Source organism: Jaculus jaculus, chromosome 4, assembly GCF_020740685.1.
Source record: "Jaculus jaculus isolate mJacJac1 chromosome 4, mJacJac1.mat.Y.cur, whole genome shotgun sequence".
Classification (NCBI taxonomy): Eukaryota; Metazoa; Chordata; class Mammalia; order Rodentia; family Dipodidae; genus Jaculus; species Jaculus jaculus.
The window spans coordinates 71,867,054-71,888,972 of NC_059105.1; the positions used below are offsets into that span (position 1 = coordinate 71,867,054).

Below are 21,919 nucleotides of genomic sequence, written 5' to 3' on the forward strand. Positions count from 1 at the left end.
AAGAAAGAAAGAAAGAAAGAAAGAAAGAAAGAAAGAAAGAAAAAGAAAACATTTACACAGCCCTGCAAAAGGTAATCTCTCTTTCCTTGTCAGGGCAGGTTATGGATTACATATTCTTGGCTGGCTTTACCATTTTCATATAAGCTGTATTTGGGGGTTGAATATTGTTGCCTTTGATGCTTTCATATGCATAGGGCCTTTGTCTTTTGCTTCTGCCATTATTGGGGGCAGGGTCTGATCCAGATCCAGGTTGACCTGGAACCCAATTCAGAAGAAAAATCTCTACCTTCCAGCTAACAAGATTAAGGGTGTAGAACAACACACACCCGTGGGGATTTTAAACCCACAACTACATAGTTTGTGCTGGTGTTTACTGATTGGGTATGTTAACTTGGTTGAAGTTTAGAACTTGCCAGTAAATTTTCCACTAGTAGTCCACTAGAAAACTTACTTAGCAAGCAAACTCAACACCTAGGATTACTTCTGTGGCTTGATTGGTGGACAAGAGCTACACCTTGCACCTTGAACTCATATCCTGAAGGTATATAGAGGTGAATTGCCATGTCTGTAAAGCCTGAAGATAAGTAGAAAACTCAAGCATCAAATTAATTCAGGATGCAAAAGTCGCTACAATTCAATATAAGAAACTCAAAAAATCAAGACAATACAGTCCTATGAAAAACTATAAATCCATCAGAAATGATCACCAATGAGACTGTTTTAGATGAAATGCCTGACAAAGATTTCAAGAAAACAATGGTATCTGTGCTAAAAGAAATCAGAGAAAAAATGAAGGGAATCAAAGAAGAAAACAAAGGAATTAAACAAGAAAACAAACTCCTGAGAGAGAACACAGAAAACCAGCTTAATAAAGAGGTCATTATAAGACATGAGTAAGGAAATAGAAACACTGAAGAAAAACCAGGCTGAAATCCTAGCTCTGAAGCATACACTCAATGAAAAGAAAAAAAAAAAAAAAAAAAAAAAAAAACTCTGGAAACTCTCACAAGTAGAATGGATGAAGGAGAGAACAAAATATCTAAACTAGAAGACCAGGTGGCAGATATAATACAGTCCAACAAAGAGAAGGACAAGCTAATAGCAAGGTATAAATGGGAATTTCAAGTATCCAGGACACTATGAAAAGATGAAATATAAGAATTCAGGGTATAACAGAAGAAGAATTTCAATCCAGAGGATTAGTAGTTGTTTGAAACACAATTTTAGAAGAAAAAATTTCCCCAAATAGGAAAGAAATGCCAGTACATATACAAGAAGCTTTTAGAACATCAAAGACACAAAACCTTGAAAAAACCTCTCCTCACCATGTTATAATTAAACTACTAAATACACAAACCAAAGAAAATATACTGAAAGAAGGGCAAGCTTATTAGAATAACTGCAGTTTATTCAAGACAAAATTTAAAAACCAGAAGGGCATGGAATGATGTGTTCCAAGTTCTGAAAGATAACAACTGTCAACCAAGGTTACATTATCCTGCAAAGCTAGCTATCCATATTGATGGAGAAATAAGGACATTCCACGACAAAAACAGGTTAAAGGAATTTATGATAACTAAACCAGCTCTACAGAAAATATTTGAAGGAATTCTTAATGCCGAAGAGAAAGCAAAACACACACAGGAGGAAATACAAACAATAAACCACACTCAAATAACAGATAAAACAAATGAGTAAAGGGAAAATAGGAAACACTACAAAATAAGAAGAATGGCAAGAATTAATGCATATCTTTCAATAATAACTCTTAATATCACTGGCTTCAATGCACCATCCCAGACACAGGCTTGAAGACTGGATTTCAAGTCCTACCATTTGTTGCCACCAGGAAACTCATATGTCAATAAAAGATACAGACTGTCTTAGTGTAAAAGGAAGCAAATGGGCCTAGGAAACAAGCAGAGGTTGCTATCCTAATATCTGATAGGATAGACTTGAAAACAACATTGGTGAGGAAAGATAAAGAAGGTCATTTTCTACCATTTAAAGGAACATTCCAACAGGAAGACATTCCACTCCTAAACATATGCACCTAACATGGAGGCTCCCAGTTTCATCAAACAAACACTATTAGACTTAAGTTCACAGACAACATAAAATGCAATTGTAGTGGGAGACTTCAGTATCCCACTTTCATCAGTTGACAGGTCATCCTAGCAAAAAATAGACAGAGAAACATCTGAATTAAATGATGTCGTGGGACAAAAGCACTAAGGATATCTACAGAACATTCCATCCAAATGCAGCAGAATATACATTTTTCTCAGTAGCACATGGAAAATTCTCTAAAATAGACCATATATTAGGACACAAAGCACATCTCAACATATGTAGAGAAATTGAAATAATCCCTGTACTCTATTTTACTAAAATGGGATTAAACTGCAAATGAGCAACAAGAAAAGCTACAGAGCATACAGAAATTCATGGAGACTAAACAGTACACGATTGAATGATCAGTGGGTCATTTAAGAAATCAAAAGGAAATAAATAAATTCATAGAATCAAATGATGATGGTAATACAACATACCAAAACCTTTGAGACACAATAAAGGCATTCCTAAGAGGGAGATTTATAGCTCTAAGTGCCTATATTAAGAAATTAGAGAGTTCACAAATAAACAATTTAATGCTCCATCTTAAGGTCTTGGGAAAAGAAGAACATGGCAAACAAAAAAGCAGTAGACAAGAAGAAATCATAAAGATTAGGGCAGAAATTAATGAAATAGAAACCCCCCCCAAAAATCCAAAAAATCAACAAAACAGAGTTGGTTCTTTGAAAGGATAAACAAGATTTAAAAACCCTTAGCAAATTTGACCAGAAGAGAGAATAGACAAATCTAACAAAATTAGAGATGAGAAAGGCACCATTACAACAGATACTAAAGAAATTCAGACAATTATAAGGACATACTTTAAGAATATAGATGCATTTAAGTTTGAAAACCTGAATGAAATGGATGATTTCCTTGATTCATATAACCTACCAAATTAAACCAAATTAAATCAAGATGAGATAAACCATTTTAAAAGTCCTATAACAAGTACAGAGATCCAAGCAGTTATAACGTCCAGGCCCAGATGGATTCATTGGTGAATTTTACCAGACCTTTTTGGAAGAATTAACACTACTGCTTCTCAAACTTTTCCATAAATAGAAAAGGAATGAATTCCTTCTATGAAGCCAGCATCACCCTCATACCAAAACCAGACAAAGACAAAAGAAAAACAGAAAATTACAGACCCATCTGCCTCATGAACATAAATGCAAAATTCTGATCAAAATATTGGCAAACATAATACAAGAATATATTAAAAAGATTATTCACCCTGATCAAGTTGGATTTATCCCAGGGAGACAGGGATGGTTCAACATACACAAATCAATAAATGTAATATATCATATACAAATGGTCTGAAAAGACAAAAATAATATCATCATCTTGATAAATACAGAAAAGTCATTTAACAAAATCCAACATCCTTTCATGGTATTCCAGAAACTGGGAATAGAAGGAACATATCTCAACATAATAAAAGCTATTTATGACAAATCTACAGATAGCATAATACTAAATGGTGAAAGACTCAAAGCTTTTCCACTAAATTCAGGAACAAAGCAAGGGTGTCCACTGTCTACACTTTTATTTAATACAGTACTGGAAGTCTTAGCTATAGCAATAAGGCAAGAAACACTCATAAAAGGGGTAAAATTGGAAAGGAAGAGATCAAGTTATCACTAGTTGAAGATGATATGATTCTATACAAAAAAAGAGCCTAAAAACTCTCCCCACAAACTATTAGAGCTGATAAACACTTTCACAAATGTAGCAGGATAAAAAATAAATACATAGAAATCAGTACCTTTCCAATATACTAACAAAAGACATGCAGAGGATGAAATAAAGGAATCTCTCCCATTCACAATTGCCTCAGAAAAATAGAGTACCTTGGAATAAACTTACCTAAGGAAGTGAAGGATCTCTACAATGAGAACTTTAAAACACTCAAGCAAGAAATTTCAGGCGACACAATAAAATGGAAGGACACCCTATGTTCTTGTATTGGAAGAATCAATATTTTGAAAATGTCAATTTAACTAAAAGTAATCTGTACATTTAATGCAATCCCCATTAAAATTTCAATGGCACTCTTCACAGGCATAGAAAAAAAAAAAATCCTAAAAATCACTTGGAAGCACAAAAATAAAAAAAAAACCTTGAACAGCCAAAACAGTTTTGAGCAACATAAATAATGCTGGTGGTATCACCATACTGATTTTAAGCTATATTACAAAGCTATAGTAACAAGAACAGCATGATATCAGCACAGAGACAGACATGTCGATCAATGGAACACAATAGAGGGCTCAGATGTTAATCCAGGCAGCTACAGCCATCTGATTTTTGACAAAAATGCCAAAAATATTCATTGGAAAAAAGAGAGCCTCTTCAACAAGTGATGCTGGGAAAATTGGATATCTATATGTAGAAAGATGAAAATAGAACCTTGTCTTTCTCCATGTAAATGAATCAAATCCAAGTGCCTCAGGGACCTTAATATCAGACTTGAAACTCTGAAATTTCTACAGAAAAAGTTAAGAGGATACCCTTCAACATATTGGCATAGGAAATGACTTTCTGAATATAACCCTGATTGCTCAGAAAATAAAATCACTAATCAACTACTGCTATCTTATGAAGTTAGAAAGCTTTTGTATAGCAAAGTACACTGTGAATAGAACAAAGAGAAAACCTGCAGAATGTGAGAACATCTTTGCCAGATACACATCTGACAGAGGATTAATATTCAGAGTATACAAAGAACTCAGAAAACAGAACAATAAGCAACCAAACAACCCAATCAAAAAATGGGTTATGGAATTAAATAGAGAGTTCTTGTCAGAAGAAATACAGATGGCATATAAACATCTAAAAAGTGTTCTATGTCTTTAGACATCAGGAAAATGCAAATTAATCCTACCTTGAGATTCCATCTCTCTCCCATCAGAATGGCTACCATCAAGAAAACAAATCACGATAAATATTGCCAAGGATGTGGTAAAAGGGGAGCCCTTCTGCACTGTTGGTAGGAATGTAATATGTAATACAGTATAGCCATTGTGGACATCAATGTGGAGGTTCTTGAGACAGCTAAAAATAGATTTTCAATATGATCCAGCAATAGCACTCCTAGGCATATATCCTAATGACTCTTCTCACTATCTTAGAGATACTTGCACAACCATATTTATTGCTGATCTATTCACAATAGCTAGGAAATGGAACCAGCCTAAATGTCTACCCACAGATTAATGGATAATAAAGATGTGGTAAAGAAAGATGAAATTATGAAATTTGAAGAGCAATGAATGGATCTGCAAAGGATTATACTAAGTGACGTAACCCAGGCCCAGAAAGCCAAATGTCACAAGTTCTTTCTTATATGTGGATCCTAGCTACAAATATACATACTTGTGTGTGATCTGGAACCAAAAATCAATAGTAGAGGCCCATAATCTAAAAAAAAGGCTATAAGGGAGGGAGGAGAGGGAAGGACTTAAGGGGATGGTATTGTATATATGTAAGTAGAAGAATAGATTAAAGGGAGGGGAAAGTTTGTATAAAAGAAAGGTGGGGGTGGGGAGGCAGGTAAATCAAAATTCAAGATATTGTGCATAAGACATATGAAAATCTATTTTCTTGAATAATGGCACATCCAGAAGCCATAACTTATTAGTAGAATTTTTTCAGTGTCAGGGAAGAGATACCTTCCAGTGAGTACTTTGCCAGGGAAGTCCCTATTGCCTCCAAAACATTATGGGCTATTGCCAAGGCCCTTGGTTTCCTGTGAGATAGAGCTGGTAAGACCCTAATGCTGAAGACTTCACATGCCTGAGCAGAAAAATCACTGAGAAATCAAGCTGATGCTGAGCAGAAAACCTTCTCCGTGTAGCCCAGCCAACTGAAAGCTGTAAAAAACTGCACTGTATGCAGCCTTATGGGAGTCATGTGTGGTGAAAACAGTGGATATTAGAAACCTCAACTTTGGTCAGACAGGCCAAATGACTGAATGAGTGCAATAGTGGCATGTCTGCTCTGGGGGAATCCAACTGGTCTCTAATTGTACTGAGGGCTCATTTGAAAACCTAATCAAAAGCCTATAGCAAGGGTATAAAGCCTGCTCTTGTCTGGATAAATACATATGCTACTTTCACCAAATTTCCCTGAAAGCACTACACTTAATGTTCATACTCATATTTTAACACTAATCTCACTTAGAGAAGCTTCTCTTTTCAGATGTCGATGACCACTAGGATGACCCAAAAGGCAATATAGTGCTGAGTAGAAGGGACAGAAGTGTGTCCAGCACTGAAACATCTCACCCACCAAGGCACAGGGTCCATTGCAGAACAGGCGGTGGAAAGAATGTAAGAGCCACAGGAAGGATACCACTCCTTACATACAACTGTCCAGATAGAATTTGGCCTTGATATCCAAGACCTCACAGTGCCTAGCAATACCTACGCAAGACCCTAATAATAGGAGAAAAAGATGATGACATCAAATTAAAAGAGAGACTAATGGAGAGAGGGAGGGGATAAGACAGAAAGCAGAGTTATGAAGGGGAAAGTGGGGGAGGGGAGTGAAGAAATATCATGGTTTGTTGTCTGTAAGTATAGAAGTTGTCAATAAAAAATAAATAAATTAGATAGATAGATAGGTAGATAGATAGATAGATAGATCGATAGATAGATAGAGCTTACAACTTGAGTCCTTAGCAGGGAGATCCCTGCTTCGGGAGAATGTCACTGGAGAAATTTTCATTTCAGTCCTACCAGGTGTGTTTAACAGTTTGATTTCTGAATGTTCTTGATGCTGGCTGTTTTGTGGTACTGGCCACTGGCGATGTCTCTCTACTTGGATCTATGGAAGTCAGCTAGTATCTTTCATCATGGATTGTGTTTACCTGGAATTTATAAGCCTGAAATAAACCCTTTCTTCCTATAAACTGCTTTTGGTTAATGTGTTTTTTTTTTTTTTTTTTTTTTTTTTCCTAGCAACACAAAGCTGACAAAACAGTCTGTAATTTAATACCAGAGGAGTGGGCCATTGCTGTGACAAATCTGGCCATGTGGATTTTGGTCTTTTGGAACTTGTGTGCTAGCGGAATATGAAAAGACTTGGTATTTGGTATTGGAAAAAAAAAACTCACAGTGCAGTAAGTGAAAGTTTTATGGGCTATTCTGATGAGATTGAATGCACGTAATACAGAAGAATTATGGACTGTGAAGACTTGACTTATGAACTTTCCAAGGGTAAGTGAAAAATCTTTGAAGGTGAGTCCTGGAAAAAGTCTGCCTAAGTCCTAAGCATTAGAGCAAGGTTAAATTTGAAAGCAATGGACTGGTGTGCTTGGAGCAATGCTTAGAACAGAAAGGTATGACGACTATATGGTTACTTCCAGAAACAAAAAATAGAAAAGCAAGTTTAAAGTTACTTGCACAGAGACTGGTTTTCGGGCACTGATGCAGAAATTGTAAGTAGATTACCACCATCAAGGTTAAGCCAACTGCTTTGCATGGAGACACTTGAAACGATGCCTGAGGGTTAAATCCACCCAGGAAAGGCTCAAATAAGAATACAACTTCTGGGGGTTGGAGAGACTGCTTAGTGATTAAACGCTTGCTTGTTAAAACCAAGGATCCTGGTTTGAGGCTTGAGTTCCTCAGTACCCATGTAAGCAAGATGCACAAGGTGGTGCATGCATCTGGAGTTCATTTGCAGTGCCTGGAGGCCCTGATGCACCCATTCTTTCTCTCTCTCCCTTCACTGCCTCTTTCTCTCTCTGTCACTCTCAAATAAATAATTTACAAAAAAGAATAAAAATTCTTTTGCAAAGAGGTGATTTAAAGGAAGAATTATATAGACATATGCTGCTCTTCCTGGTCAAAGTTTATTCCCCTTTGTATTTATAAATGTGGCTATGCTGTACACCTGTTAATGGTTATGGAAGCATTAAAAATTATATAAAAATAGGTCATGGAGTGCACATGGTCCTAGTAATCATAAATTCTGCATGGGAAACAAGGTAGCCATCTATCTTTTGGCAACAAAATGAGCCACTGTATGAAGTTGTTTAGATGGACTGTGGTTTGCAGTGTTGACCGAAATACATTTTGTACACACCAAGACATTGAAATGATTGCCATGGAGAGCTGATGACTTAGGACAGGATGTGACCAGCCTACCTTGTGGGGAGGAATTGGGATACAGAGTCTTTCATGACAGGCTATGGTTGTCAGACTTGACTGTAGATGCTTGGTGTTTGCCAGTTGATTATTGATATTGCACTGGTCTACTCTCTTTTTGTTATGCCTTTTTGCAAGAGAATGTTTACTCCATGCAATTATATGTTGGGATTATGTAACTTTTGATTTTCCAGGGCTCAAAACTAAGAGACAGTTTTAAATCTCAGGTGAAACTTTGAAAATTAGAACAATATTCAAGTTGTTATAGACTATGGGAACCTTTGAGTTTGGTCTGAATGCAATTTATATTTTGATATGGTCATGAGTCTATGGGGCCTGGGGTGGAATGTGGTTGTTTTAATATATGTAGATTCAGACATTTCTTTTTTTATTTTTCAAGTTAGGGTCTCACTCTATCTTAGGCTGATCTAGAAGTCACTATATATTCTCAGGGTGGACTTGAACTCATGATGATCCTCCTACCTCAGCCTCCCAAGTGCTGGGATTAAAGGCGTGTTCCACCACACCCAGCTCAGACATTTATTATTAAGATAGAGCTTACAACTTGAGTCTCGAGAAGGCAGATCCCTTCTTAGGGGACAGATCTTCAGTTCAAGCCTACTAGGTGTGTTTAGGAGAGTTTGAGTTTGGCTGCTGTTGGTACTGGCTGTTGTGTAATGTTAGCTCTTGGTGATGTCTTTCTGCTTGGATCTATGGAATTGAGCCAGCTTCTTGTGCCACTGATGGTGTTCTCCTCAGAATTTGTAAGCCTGAAATAAACCCTTTCCTCCTATTACCTGCTTCTGATTGGGTATTTGTCCAGCAATAAACAGCTGACTGCAACAGGTGCTAAGCTTAAAAATATATTACGGAGGCTGGAGAGATGGCTTAGCGGTTAAGCACTTGCCTGTGAAGCCTAAGGACCCCGGTTCAAGGCTCGGTTCCCCAGGTCCCACGTTAGCCAGATGCACAAGGGGGCGCACGCGTCTGGAGTTCGTTTGCAGAGGCTGGAAGCCCTGGCGCGCCCATTCTCTCTCTCTCCCTCTATCTGTCTTTCTCTCTGTGTCTGTCGCTCTCAAATAAATAAATAAAAAAAAAATTAAAAAAAAATATTATGGGCTAGACAGATGGCTTAGTGGTTAAGGCACTTGCCTGCAAACCAAAGGACCCAGGTTCAATTCTCCAGGTCCCACAGAGGCCAGATGCACATGGTAGCACATGCATCTGGCGTTAATTTGCAGCGTCTGAAGGCCCTGACACTCTTGCTCTGCTCCCCCCATCATCTCTAATAAATAAAAAATAAATAAAAAAGGAAAAATCTATTGTGTAATTAAAGAAAGGGAAGCCACAACTTACAAAAGCTGAAAAACTGAGTTTAACGTATTTTGTAGGATTTCTGAAATAACCAGACAGCAAAAAAAAAAAAAAAAAAAGATTAATAGCACTATGCCAGGGGATGAGCATACCAGTGACCATAGTGATTTTCCTTGGATTAGTAATTTAATATCATCAAATAAGGTTTTTTGAGCTCTAGCAGGAACCAAATAGACAGATGCAGGTGTTGTGACTGAAGAGATGTACTACAAAACAGCCCTAGGTCCTGGAATTTATGAATATACATCAGGATTAGGGTTAGAGAAAAGCCTTTGTGATGACTTTTTTTTTTTTAATGTAGATGAGTATTCAGGAATTAACACTGATATTGTTCTTGAAAAAATCACTATTGTGGGAGATATTCTTAAGTTAAAATTCCTATCAAATATTTTTTTATAAAATTTGCTATCATGAATCAAAATACTTGAAAATTTGCATAGGTTTTATTGGTATAAAATGTTAGCTCCTGGCTGGAGAGATGGTTTAGCAGTTAAGCACTTGCCTGTGAAGCCTAAGGACCCCGGTTCGAGGCTCAGTTCCCCAGGACTCACCTTAGCCAGATGCACAAGGGGGTGCACATGTCTGGAGTTCGTTTACAGTGGCTGGAAGCCCTGGCCACCCATTCTCTCTCTCTGCCTCTTTCGCTATCTGACACTCTCAAATAAATAAATAAAAATAACAACAAAAAAATTTAAAATGTTAGCTCCTTAGATGCTAATGAAAGGTTTTTTTTTTTTTTCTGGTATACTTTTCTAGGTTGACTATACCAAAAAATTAAAGGTGCCTTCTATTAATGAATACTTAAAATAGTTCTTGTGATGGACATATTTGCATAGAAGTCTGGCTTAAGTGTTTCAATGTACTGCTGACTGGCATGTATAAACCATACACATAGGAAAACATAAAATGTACAAAACACCATAGTTAAAATGTTCTCTTGGCTGGAGAGATGGCTTAGTGGTTAGGTGCTTGCCAGCGAAGCCCAAGGACTCAGGTTTGATTCTCCAGTACCTACATAAGCTAGATGCATGAGGTGGCATATGCATGTGGAGTCCATTTGCAGTGCTTGGAGGCCCTAGTGTTCCCATACTCTCTCTCTCTCTCACTATTTGCCTCTTTCTCTCTGTCTCTCTCTCTCTCTCTGAAATAAATAAATTAAAAATTTTTAAATGTGCTCTGTTTTGCCAGCTGCTAATTATTACTTAAATTATACTAAATATGTTTATGATGCTATTTTAAATTTTTACCAGCACTAACTTATCCAATTCCCACAATATTCCCATCAGATATGTAGGCAAGGGTGCTCTCTTTCAACACATGAGAGGCTGAAGCACAGTGAAGGTAAGAATATCAGTGCTATTCAGCTTGCAAGCAGTAGGAAGATGATTAATTCAGTGGCTTAAAAATTTCACATTACCATAGGTTGGCTGCACATTCCAAAATTTTATCCAGTATACTCTCCTTCTCCCAATGCTACTATTTAGTTCTGCCATTTATTTGGCTTCTACACTTCTCTTAGATAGAGAATGAATTTTTCAGACCATTTAAAGTACAGCAGTGTCCCAACAGACCTCCTAGCATCTCTTCAAGTCATTACTTCTGACTTCTAACAAAAGAGGTTCGTTAATTTTTGAATTTCATATAAAAGGATTTGTCTACTTCTTACGTATCTGTCTCTTTTGCACCAGCCTTTTCTTAATTTTTGTCTCTACTATAGTGTATGATTAAACATATGCTCATGTATGAGCATGCCATAGTTTTTTAAAAGCATGGTACTATTGGTGGATATTTGGATTATTCCCAAACATTTTAGATGTGAGAAATAATGTTGAGAGAAGCTTTATTTCTAAACCTGCAAAGTATTAAGAACTAGGTGGCTTAATGAGAAATTATCTCATTGGTTCAAGGGGCCATATTTGAAATTAAATGGTTAGGGGCTGGAGAGATGGTGTAGCCATTAAAACACTTACTTGCCCGTGAAGCCTAAGAACCCAGGTTCAATTACATAGTAACCACATAAGCCAGATGTACAAGGTGATGCATGTGTTTGGAGTTTGTTTTCAGTGGCTAGAGGCCCTAAACCACACATTCTCTCTTTCTATCTATCTCTTTCTCTCTCTCAAATAAATAAGTAATAAAGAAATAAAGAAGTAGGATGAGTAGGATCTTGCATCCAGTGAAACCTATAATCAATACCTTTTTGTCTCCTCCTAGCTTCTGGTCCCTTGAAGACCAACCACTTCTTTCCTTGGCTTGAAGAAGAATTGTTTTGTTCTCATGGCTGTCTCCTACCTTATGTGTTCATAGGACTGTTCCCTATGTCTTTTTCTGCTTCCAAATATCCCCTTGTAATAAGTACTCCCATCTTATTATGTGAGACTCATCATTAAGACCCAATTTTAATTATACTGTCTTTGTAAAGCCATAGAGCATAACACTGTAAAATACTCTCCATTTGATGGTCAGAATTCATTTATTATGGAGACATAGCACAATATAAACTTATTATATATTTTATATGCATATTGACTATTTTTAAAAAATATTTTATTTATTTATTTGAAATAGAGATAAAGAGTGTGTGAGCATGGGCATGTTAGGGTCTCCTGTCACTGCAGACAAACTAAAGATGCATGGTGGCTCTATGTGGGCACTGGAGAATTGAACCTCGACCATCAGGCGTTAGCATTCAAGTGCCTTTAACCACAGAAACATCTTTCCATTCTGTGGCTATCTTTTCAGACAATCCATCATAGTATGTTACAATTCATCTTTTCATGTTGACTTCAGAAACTTTTATAAATACACTTGCTAATGTTAGAGGGGTATGTGTGCATGTGTGACGTGCCTCTATGTGTATGTGTGTTCATGTATGTGAGTACAAGAAAGCACATGCCATGGTGTGCATGTGGAGGTCAGAAGACTATGTCAGGAGCCTGTCCTCCCTTTCCACATTGCTTTACAGCCAGGTTCCTTGTACACTGCTACATCTGCAAGGCAAGCTGGCTAATGAGATTTGGGTATTTTCCTGTCTATCCTTCACTTCTTACTGTGGTTGTCCTGGGCTTACATGTTCTTGTACGACAGTATTGGGAGCTTCACGTGGGCTCTGGAGATCCAAATTCAGTTACTCCTGTTGTGTAGCAACCTCATTATCCACTGAACCACTGCTACATCCCTACTGTAGAATCTTTTGATTTGTCTTCATATATAACTATGTTATCTCTTTCATTCTTACAATTTCACAGTACTTTACACAGTTATTTATGTCTTATTCACCAGATAGGACCTATAGGACAATATGTGATGAAAGTGTATTTGATAAACTTATTCTTGCTGGACATGTGGCATGCACCTTTAATCCCAACTATTGGGAGGCAGAGATAGGAGGATCGCTGTGAGTTCGAGGCCACCCTAAGAATACAGAGTGAATTCCAGGTCAACCTGGGCTACAGTGAGACCCCACCTTGAAAAACCAAAAAAAGGGGAAGGTTTAAATACTTCATAATTAAGCATAATACCAGCTACTTTGTCAGACTGAAAATATTCATTCCATTACTTGCTCAAGCACAGGTTTAAAATTATAAAGAAATTTCAAACATGAAAAATTCATTTTCTATATTTATTTACTCATTTTGGAAATTAATGTTGAGTCTTGAGTTGTGCATCACTGCAATAAACTCAATTGAATCACAAAGGATCTCATTTTTATAACATTTCATTTGGTTTGTAATGTATGTGGTAAGTTTTTTATGCACTTTGGTTCTGGGAGTAATATCTATAATTGTGTTTTTTTATAATTTCCTTGAAAACTTATAATTAGATTTGATTTAAAAATTATAGTCCTATTTCAACAGTTATTTATCTTGAAAAATTGCAGGCTTAAAAACATGAGATCCTGAAATCCACCATTATGGTCCTTCACACAATCCAGAAGTTTACAGATTTTTTGGCAAATTGATATCACTTCCAAATCATATGCTCTTTCAAATCGAGAGCCCCTGAGGAGTCTACTAGTGAATTATAAATAGTAGTACTACCTGTCTCTTTCTGGCCCCATGCAGTGTTTGATACTTTTTCAAGCATTTGTCACCATGTAACATAAAATTCATTGTACTTACTTGGTTGTCTACATTTTTCTACTAAACTATAGTGTAAATATGAAATGACACATTTGGCTCATGCATTTGAACATTAAGTCCCTAGCCAATGGTTGTGTTGTTGTACAACCTTTAAAACTGGTGCCTTTTAGAAGAAGTGGGTCACTAGAGGGTGGGACTTGAGGTTATGTTAACCTGGCTATACTTCCAATTCACTCTCTGCTTCCCACCAGTCAATGCAACAATATGAAAATAGTGCCCACTTTTGGCACCATTCCTTCCTCACCATAAAACTTCCCTTTAAAATTACAAGCCAAAAATAATCCCTTTCATTCCTCAAATTGCTTCTATAATGAGAAAGCAACTGACACATAAATTATAAGTAAAGTCTGATTTATTTATGTGCTTCAAACATGTCTTTCATATTCTAGAATTCACTCTCTCCATTTATATATGTGCATATATATAATATAAATATATTTGTATGTTATATATATAATTTAAGTATATTATATATAGAATTAATGCATAAATGAATGTGGCATTTTCATATAATCTAGGTTTTATCTACATAAACGTATTTCATTAATTTCATAAATTATATGTTGAACTAAGTTGCTTATTTGATTAACTGGTCTTAGTTGTGGAAAACATATCATTGACAAAAAAATACTCAAAGGACAACTGGATATGAAATCCAACATAAAAATCTCATTATCTTTATAACAGCATAGCCTTCTGACCTCATCCCCTATAGAGACACAACCCTGTCAGTCATGATCATCATACCATAGCTCTGGCTCATGGGACAAAATGAAGAATCACCAGCCACTAGTTTATAATACATAGATGGTAAACAATAATTTTAAAAAGTAAAGTGTTTTTATTTTGAGATTCTCAATGTACCATGCTTGTTGCTCTTCTAAGAATTATCAGAACCAAGTGCTGAGAAGTATTTAAATTATCAAAAGAAATGCTTAACGAAGGCCCTTCATTAAATAAAAAGCCTAGGGATTACTTGTAAAGTTCTTTTTACTTTTTTCCCAGAAGAATAAAGAATAATTACAGATTAAGTCCAATAAAGATGCTTGGTAGTAATGAGACCCCAATTAGGTCAGGCACCTTGCTCTGTTCCTTTCTAAGCATAATGCTTGAACGTCCCCTTAAACTCGTTTTACCTCTAGAATGTTACAGCCTCCATCTATCCTTCCTCACTAGGAGCAAGAGAAACAGTGGATGGGTTGTATCTATCCAGAACACTATCAGGACTCATTGTAAAAAAAAAAAAAAAAAAAAAAAAAAGATATAAAATAGTTAATTATACAAACAAGGCACTCAATTTACTGAGACAAAGTTAGCAGCTTTTCATGCCTTACTTTTTTAAAAAAAGATTTTTCTTTTAAGATCACTCTGCTTAAGATTTTCTAAAAAAATAAACACCTTGTAGATCTGTAAATATATGCTATCTCCATATCTGACCCCCAAATTCATCATTTACCTTTTTGAAATTTTATCATCATATTTATTTTCCCCATTATATTATTCTTATTCATCATGTCATGTTATTACTATCATCATATTTATTTTCTAAAAAAATACACAGAACGAGGTGGAATAGTATTTGTAGTAAAGCGAGCCTCCCGCGGATGGCATGCCCATATCTGATTGGGAGAAATGCACTTCCTTGCCTTCTTAGAGGCAGAGATGATTGCTGCAAGCAATGTTGTTGCGCTTTTCTTTCACAAAGGTCTTTGTGAAAAATGCGCTTGAGATGAAAAGAAATAACCCTCCTGGATGGAAGAAAAAAATCAGTCATATCTTTGATATATTGAATACTTTCCCTTCAGGGATATGCAGTGCTACTGTGTTTTATTTAATTTCAATTACTGAATATTATTTGAGATAAATATAAATCACGTCAACTTGCTTGTTGGGATTCTTTATGAAATACACTTTAATATGTATGTCTTCCATAGTCCAAATGCAGCTCCCAAATTTCATAAGAAAAAAATTTAACCACCACTGACATAGTAGTGAATAGTAGAGTTTTCTTTTGTTTTGCAAAGTGAAATCTTTAGTAGGTCATTAATCTATGAAAGTTACTACCTCATGAATGAGGGCAATGGGCTTTTAACAGGAGGTGTGAGGGACTTGTTCACTGCCCATTCGTCTTTGCCACATGAGGATGGAGTAAGAAGTCACCATCTATAATACACTTATGAAGCAGATACTGACTCTACTGGGGCTTTGATCCTGGACTTGCCAAGCATCTGACATGTGAGAAATAAATTTATTTCTAAATTATAAAGTCCATGATATTTTTGCTATAGCAGCTGGAACAGACTGAGATAATTTCTTTTATGATTTTATGAACATTTTAAACAATATTAAAAATATGCCCAAATAAGTTCAAATGACTGATCCTTATCTTTCTTAAGTTTTTCTCCTTCTTAATATTTAAATATTACCCTCCACTCTCTATCTCCTTTGCCTTGGTCCTGGGGATTGAACCTATGGCTTCTAGCATGCTGGGCAAAATCTCTACCACTCACCTACATCTCTACCACTCCTCTTTATTTTATGACAGTTTTAAATTTGCCTTTTCTTTCAGTTTTTAAATTTAAATTTTAGTTTGCTCTGGCTGGGCTTGTAGACCCCTATGTAGCCCAAGCAGTCTTTGAGCTATTCTGGCTCAGCTCCTCAATAAGCTGACATTACAGGTGTGTACCATCAGGACTTCTAAATACATTCCTCTTTGCATTAAGAAACATAAAGAAGAATTTAGTTTATTACAAGGACTGGGATAGAGCAGTTGATAGCTACCTGTGAAATAACTTGGGGGGATGTATTATCTATAGAAACATTATACTTATTTACTTACTTAGTATTAGAAGACATATTTAAAGAACTGTGTGGATGCTTATAAACTGGTATCTCACTTTTCATTTATTTTAACTCATGAAGAATAAGCAGAATAGATCACCATACCAATGCAAATTTGAATGTTATTCTTAAAATTAACTCTTCTGTGAATAATATAGGAATGAAGAGCAAAGGTTTGAATTTATATATACATGGTAATGTCTACTCATTGCCCTAAGAATTTCTTATCTATTTGACCCTCTATCTCCTATAAATAATTATTCTTTCTGTTAATATTTTCATTAATATCCCTGCCATAGATCTTCAAGTAGAGGTTAAGAAATTGTAGTTAACTGTACTTCACTCATCTAATAATCAAAAACCTGAATTTTTAATTTAAAGCTGACTTTAGTTCCCATGCACACAGCCACTATATTGTATTATCTAATTCTCCTTTGTATTGGATTAATTCTGATTCTATTAAACAGATAAGAACTGTATGTTATTATCATTCAAAATATACATATTTTCCTAGAAATGGGTGGGATTATATTATTTTTTGATTACACTGTCATGGGAATTTCCATTGTTAAAACGAAATCAGATGCCATAAGCAGTCTTAATTTCTTACAAGAAATATAATACTGAATTTCAAATAGGATAAATTCTGTTTTTAATCTGAAATAAATAATGAATATTTCACAAAGGATTTCTATTGTGGGTTCCATCCTCAGCACTGAGGTGGGAAACTTCTGTTTCTGTTGTCTTAATTTTGGGTTATACGTTTTAAAATATATCTTAGGCAATGTGGTAAGACTAGTAGATGAGGCTATGGTATGTGGCTTGTTGACAGCGTGGATACGGACCATACTCAATGTCTTGAGGTCAGTTCCCTCAATTCTCAGCAAGTGCCACCAAAACAAAACAAAGCTGGGTGTGGAGGCTCATGTCTGTAATTGCAGCATTCAGGAGGCTGAGGTGGGAGGATTGCTATGAGTTCAAGGCCAGTCTGGGGCTACCAAGTAAGTTCCAGGTCAGCCTAGGCTAGAGTGAAACCCTACTTCAAAACAAACAAACAAACAAATAATAAAAGAGACATAATAAAAGAACATCATGTGATTATTTCTTTGATATACTGGATGTTTCTTGGTTTTGACCTTGGTTTTGCCATGCCAGGTGTTAAAAGCAAGGTTTCCACTTGATCAGCAAATAATATACTAGTGAACCATACAGCCCCACTCTCCTCACATGCTTAAATATTTTTTAAAGAAAATTAAATCCTTTTGGTATAGTTATTTTTTTCAGATTTAACTTTATTGTGAATTTTAATATGCTAACATAGTAAAGTGGATAATAATCTCTTCCCATTACTTTCTTCTGTCCCCACTCCCATTTTACTGAACCCCTTCCTCTTGCCCAGTACTCATTCCTCTGTTCTGATGTCTCAGGGTATTTGTTTTGATTGTCTTCTGTCCTCAAGTCAAAATGATGATGGACAGTATTCTGCAGACTCTGTGGATGCAACTTTCACTGTAAGGTTATGAATGCACGGGTCAGTTCCAGTTCATAGTGTCATGCAGTATTCCTCCCCAAACTGTGGCTCTAACATTCTTGCTGCCCCCTCTTCTGCAATGTTCCCTGCACTTTGTAGGGCATATCAGAGATGTCTAATTTAGTGTAGATATCTCAACAGGCTCTTATTTTAAGTCTACAGCTTGGTAGGTCATGGGCTTTAGGGTGAAAGCTGCCAAGGTTCTTCAGCAAAATGAATGTATATCAAATTATCCTTCAAGTAGTATGTTTACGCCCATAGCATAGGGTTGCTGTCATTTTTGATTAGAGGAAATTAATTTTGCAGATGTTGATGACCACCTGGGAGACCCAAGAATCTCCAATGTGATGAGAGGAAGTAAATTCAATTTGTTTGTTTTCAGTTTTTCGAGGTTGGGTCTAGCTTTAGCCCAGGCTGACCTGGAATTCACTATGTAGTCTCAAGGTGGCCTCAAATTCACAGTGATCCTCCTGCCTCAGGCTCCCAAGTGCTGTGATTAAAAGCATGAGCCACTATGCCTGGTAAGGCCTTTATTTTTTTTTTTTATTTTTTCTTTTTGAAAAACATAGTGACACCGGTTTTTAGGACTTATTTCCTCATAAAATTCACTGAAATAAATTACATTTTTGAAACTTTGTTTTTCACATTGACTTGCCTTACAAAGTAAATTACAGATCAAAGCTACAATTGTCTAGTTTCTTGACTTGGTAAAGTAGAGGTTTGAAATTTGGTCCAACTTATAGCTCAGATGTCTTAGCTCTGGCCCAGGTCATGTGGAAACAGGCCTTGCCAAAGACGAACTATAGTTCCAAAAGGTCAAACCTTATCTTCCAAATGCTTACTGCTGTTACAGTACAATTCCAACAAATACCCACCGTCTCTTGTTTCTCACTTTCTATGAAGCTCAGATCAAATGTCTGTGTTATGCAGAATTTATTTTCATATCTATTCTTACATTTGGTCTTATGCTTGGCATTTTCATATCTTTTTCTTGGCTACTCTTATAAAACATTTCTAAAACGTTAAATTCCATCTTCACATAATCTTTAGAGCACTGAAATGCATCAATGATATTTCTTGGCAGGAATTTGAGCTATATTGCTAGTACTTGATCATATCTGGAGGTATACTGTAGAATGAGTGATAAAGTGTTCAGATTGTCAAGTCAAACTTCCTCGTGCCATCCCTTAGCCCATTTGAACACAGGATTGCTTTGTAGGATGTTTGTCATGAGAAATTATATGGATAATCCTGTAAACTACTTAGAGTTTTGTTTAGTATTTAGTAAGTAGTAACACACACACACACACACACACACACACACAGACATACAAACAGGCTATTAAAATACTATTAATGCCGCTAGAGGAAAATGATTGTGCAAACTCATGCACTGAAACTTAGGGTTATTTCTATCAAGCTTGAAACAACTTGCATACCACTGTGTTCCCAAAACTTACAGGAGTTATAGAAAATACAAATAAAATAAGACATTCTGTGCTAATGGATCTTAAAATTTAATTTAATTCTGAAAATGAGAGAAAGGAGGATTTCTATTTTTGTCACAAAAACACACACACACAAACACACACAATAGAAATCAGGAAAGTAAATAAGTTTGGGCAAGTCCCTAGGAAAGATTTTTGTACAGAAGATGGGATAAGTTGTGCCTGAAGGGAAAAGCTTGGGAAGCTTTACAGAAGCTTGCAGGGAAAATGAGCTGCATTCACAAATTCATTTGATTTATTATGAACATGCTCAAAATCCTCTAAGAAAAAGTTTCATAGAATTCACTCATAAGGCATGAAATTTAATTCCCTAATTAAAGTTTCCTCTGAAATTCTTTCCATGAAATATCTGATACAAAATCAGGGAGAAAGGGTGCAATTTTCAACAGCTTTTTCAGTATAAATGTACTATAGTGATGTACTATAAATGTACTATAGATAAACATTGCTATGAGTAGAATCCACTTGGAGGAATTCATGGGGTGGTGGAAGTGAAGTAGACAACAGAAGCTGACTTCGCTTACTTTATCATTCTTCCTGTCTCCCCCATTGAAGCCAATGACACATAAATATATAACCTTTCCCCATCAGATGGGTTTCAACTCTTCCTTTCAGTAACCAAATTCAATTCATTAGGGCTTTAGGTACTGGTAACTGAGATACAGGATAAAGATGAATATGGCTGACAATGTTTAGAGGGAAAATAATTTAATTATGCAAAAAACAATGAGTGGATGGAAATCAGATTTTTCCCTTTTAATAGGAAATGTAAGGTAGCCAGAGAAAAGATAAGGGCCATGAATTGTTTTATTACATTTGTAATTTTCCTGCATGAAGTTTGGGTCTGCAGTAAGGAGTATGAGGAATGACCTAAATCAGTGACTTTCACGTTTTATGATGCATCTTAATTGTATGCTTCAAATGGCTCATAACAGTGCCTGAGAGCTTACTGTTAAATTTTCAGCAATACTGTAAGATACTTGTTAAACATGGCCAGTTTTAACAATTATGCTATATAATTATGTATTAACAAAATTGTATTAAGTAGTGAGCAACCTAAAACATCACCCTTTATATTTATCTAAATGTTCTTAAGGTTAAGGCATTTCTATTTTCAAATGTTTGTATGTTTAGAATGATGTGCTTTGTATTCTTGTCCAGCTTCTTCAATAGTGACACAGCAGTGTCCTTATGGATGGGCAAGTTATATACTCTATGGAAATTGAAAAAGTGTTTTGATCCCAGATGGAATTATGAAACATTTTGAATTGCAACCTTGTATAATATGTACATCAATGTATCTAATAAATAAATATGTATTAGTAATGAACTGACACAATGCCATATTCTATTTTATATTGTAGTTAGTTCTATTCTCTACAGTAAATCTAGGCTTCAAAGAAACCTTACATTATGACATATTCAAAGTGAATAAATATCTGCTACTAAAAAATTAGCAGATGGTAGATCTGTTAGACAGAGACTTTAACTCAAATTTCAAACACTTATAAAAACTTTAGAAAACTCAAGAATATTACAACTTACCAAAATTGAAGTATCAATGGAGAGATAGAAAACTCTTTTAAAATAAAAAAAAAAAAGAAATTCTGGAGCAGAAAATTACATTAAATTCAAGAGGAACTTAAAGGCTTGTTAAAGCATGTAAAAGAATCAACAAACTTAATTTAAAATACTGGAAATTACTATCTGGGAACATAAAGAAAGATGTGACTACAAACACCCATGAAGCTAAAACAAGTAAGAGGGACTTATAAACTCACAATGGTCCAGATTTTAACTTAATGTTCAATTATAAAGGAAAATAAGGCTTCTTAATGAAACAACAGAGCAGCAAGTCATTCCATTCAAAGGGTCCCAATAAGATCTCTCTTAGGTTCTCATCAAAATATAGAAGGGCCGGGCGTGATGGCGCACACCTTTAATCCCAGCACTGGGAGGCAGAGGTAGGAGGATTGCAGTGAGTTCAAGGCCACCCTGAGACTCCAAAGTAAATTCCAGATCAGCCTGGGCTAGAGTGAGACCATACCTCGAAAAACCAGAAATAAAAACATAAGAAATACAAAATATACAAGGGATCCAGTAGCTATATTCAATACATAAAATGAAAAAAAGAGAAAGAAAGAAACAAATAAAAACTAAGTCAACCGGGCTGGAGAGATGGCTTAGCAGTTAAGCACTTGCCTGTGAAGCCTAAGGACCCCAGTTCAAGGCTCAGTTCCCCAGGTCCCA

General features: G+C 35.9%; 1 protein-coding gene across 7 annotated transcripts in view; it reads right to left on the minus strand.

Annotated features, from left to right (window-relative positions):
* Positions 1 to 21,919, minus strand: part of B3galt1 (beta-1,3-galactosyltransferase 1) — a 565,801-nt gene that overhangs the window by 382,911 nt on the left and 160,971 nt on the right. The gene's annotated exons all lie outside the window — the stretch shown is intronic.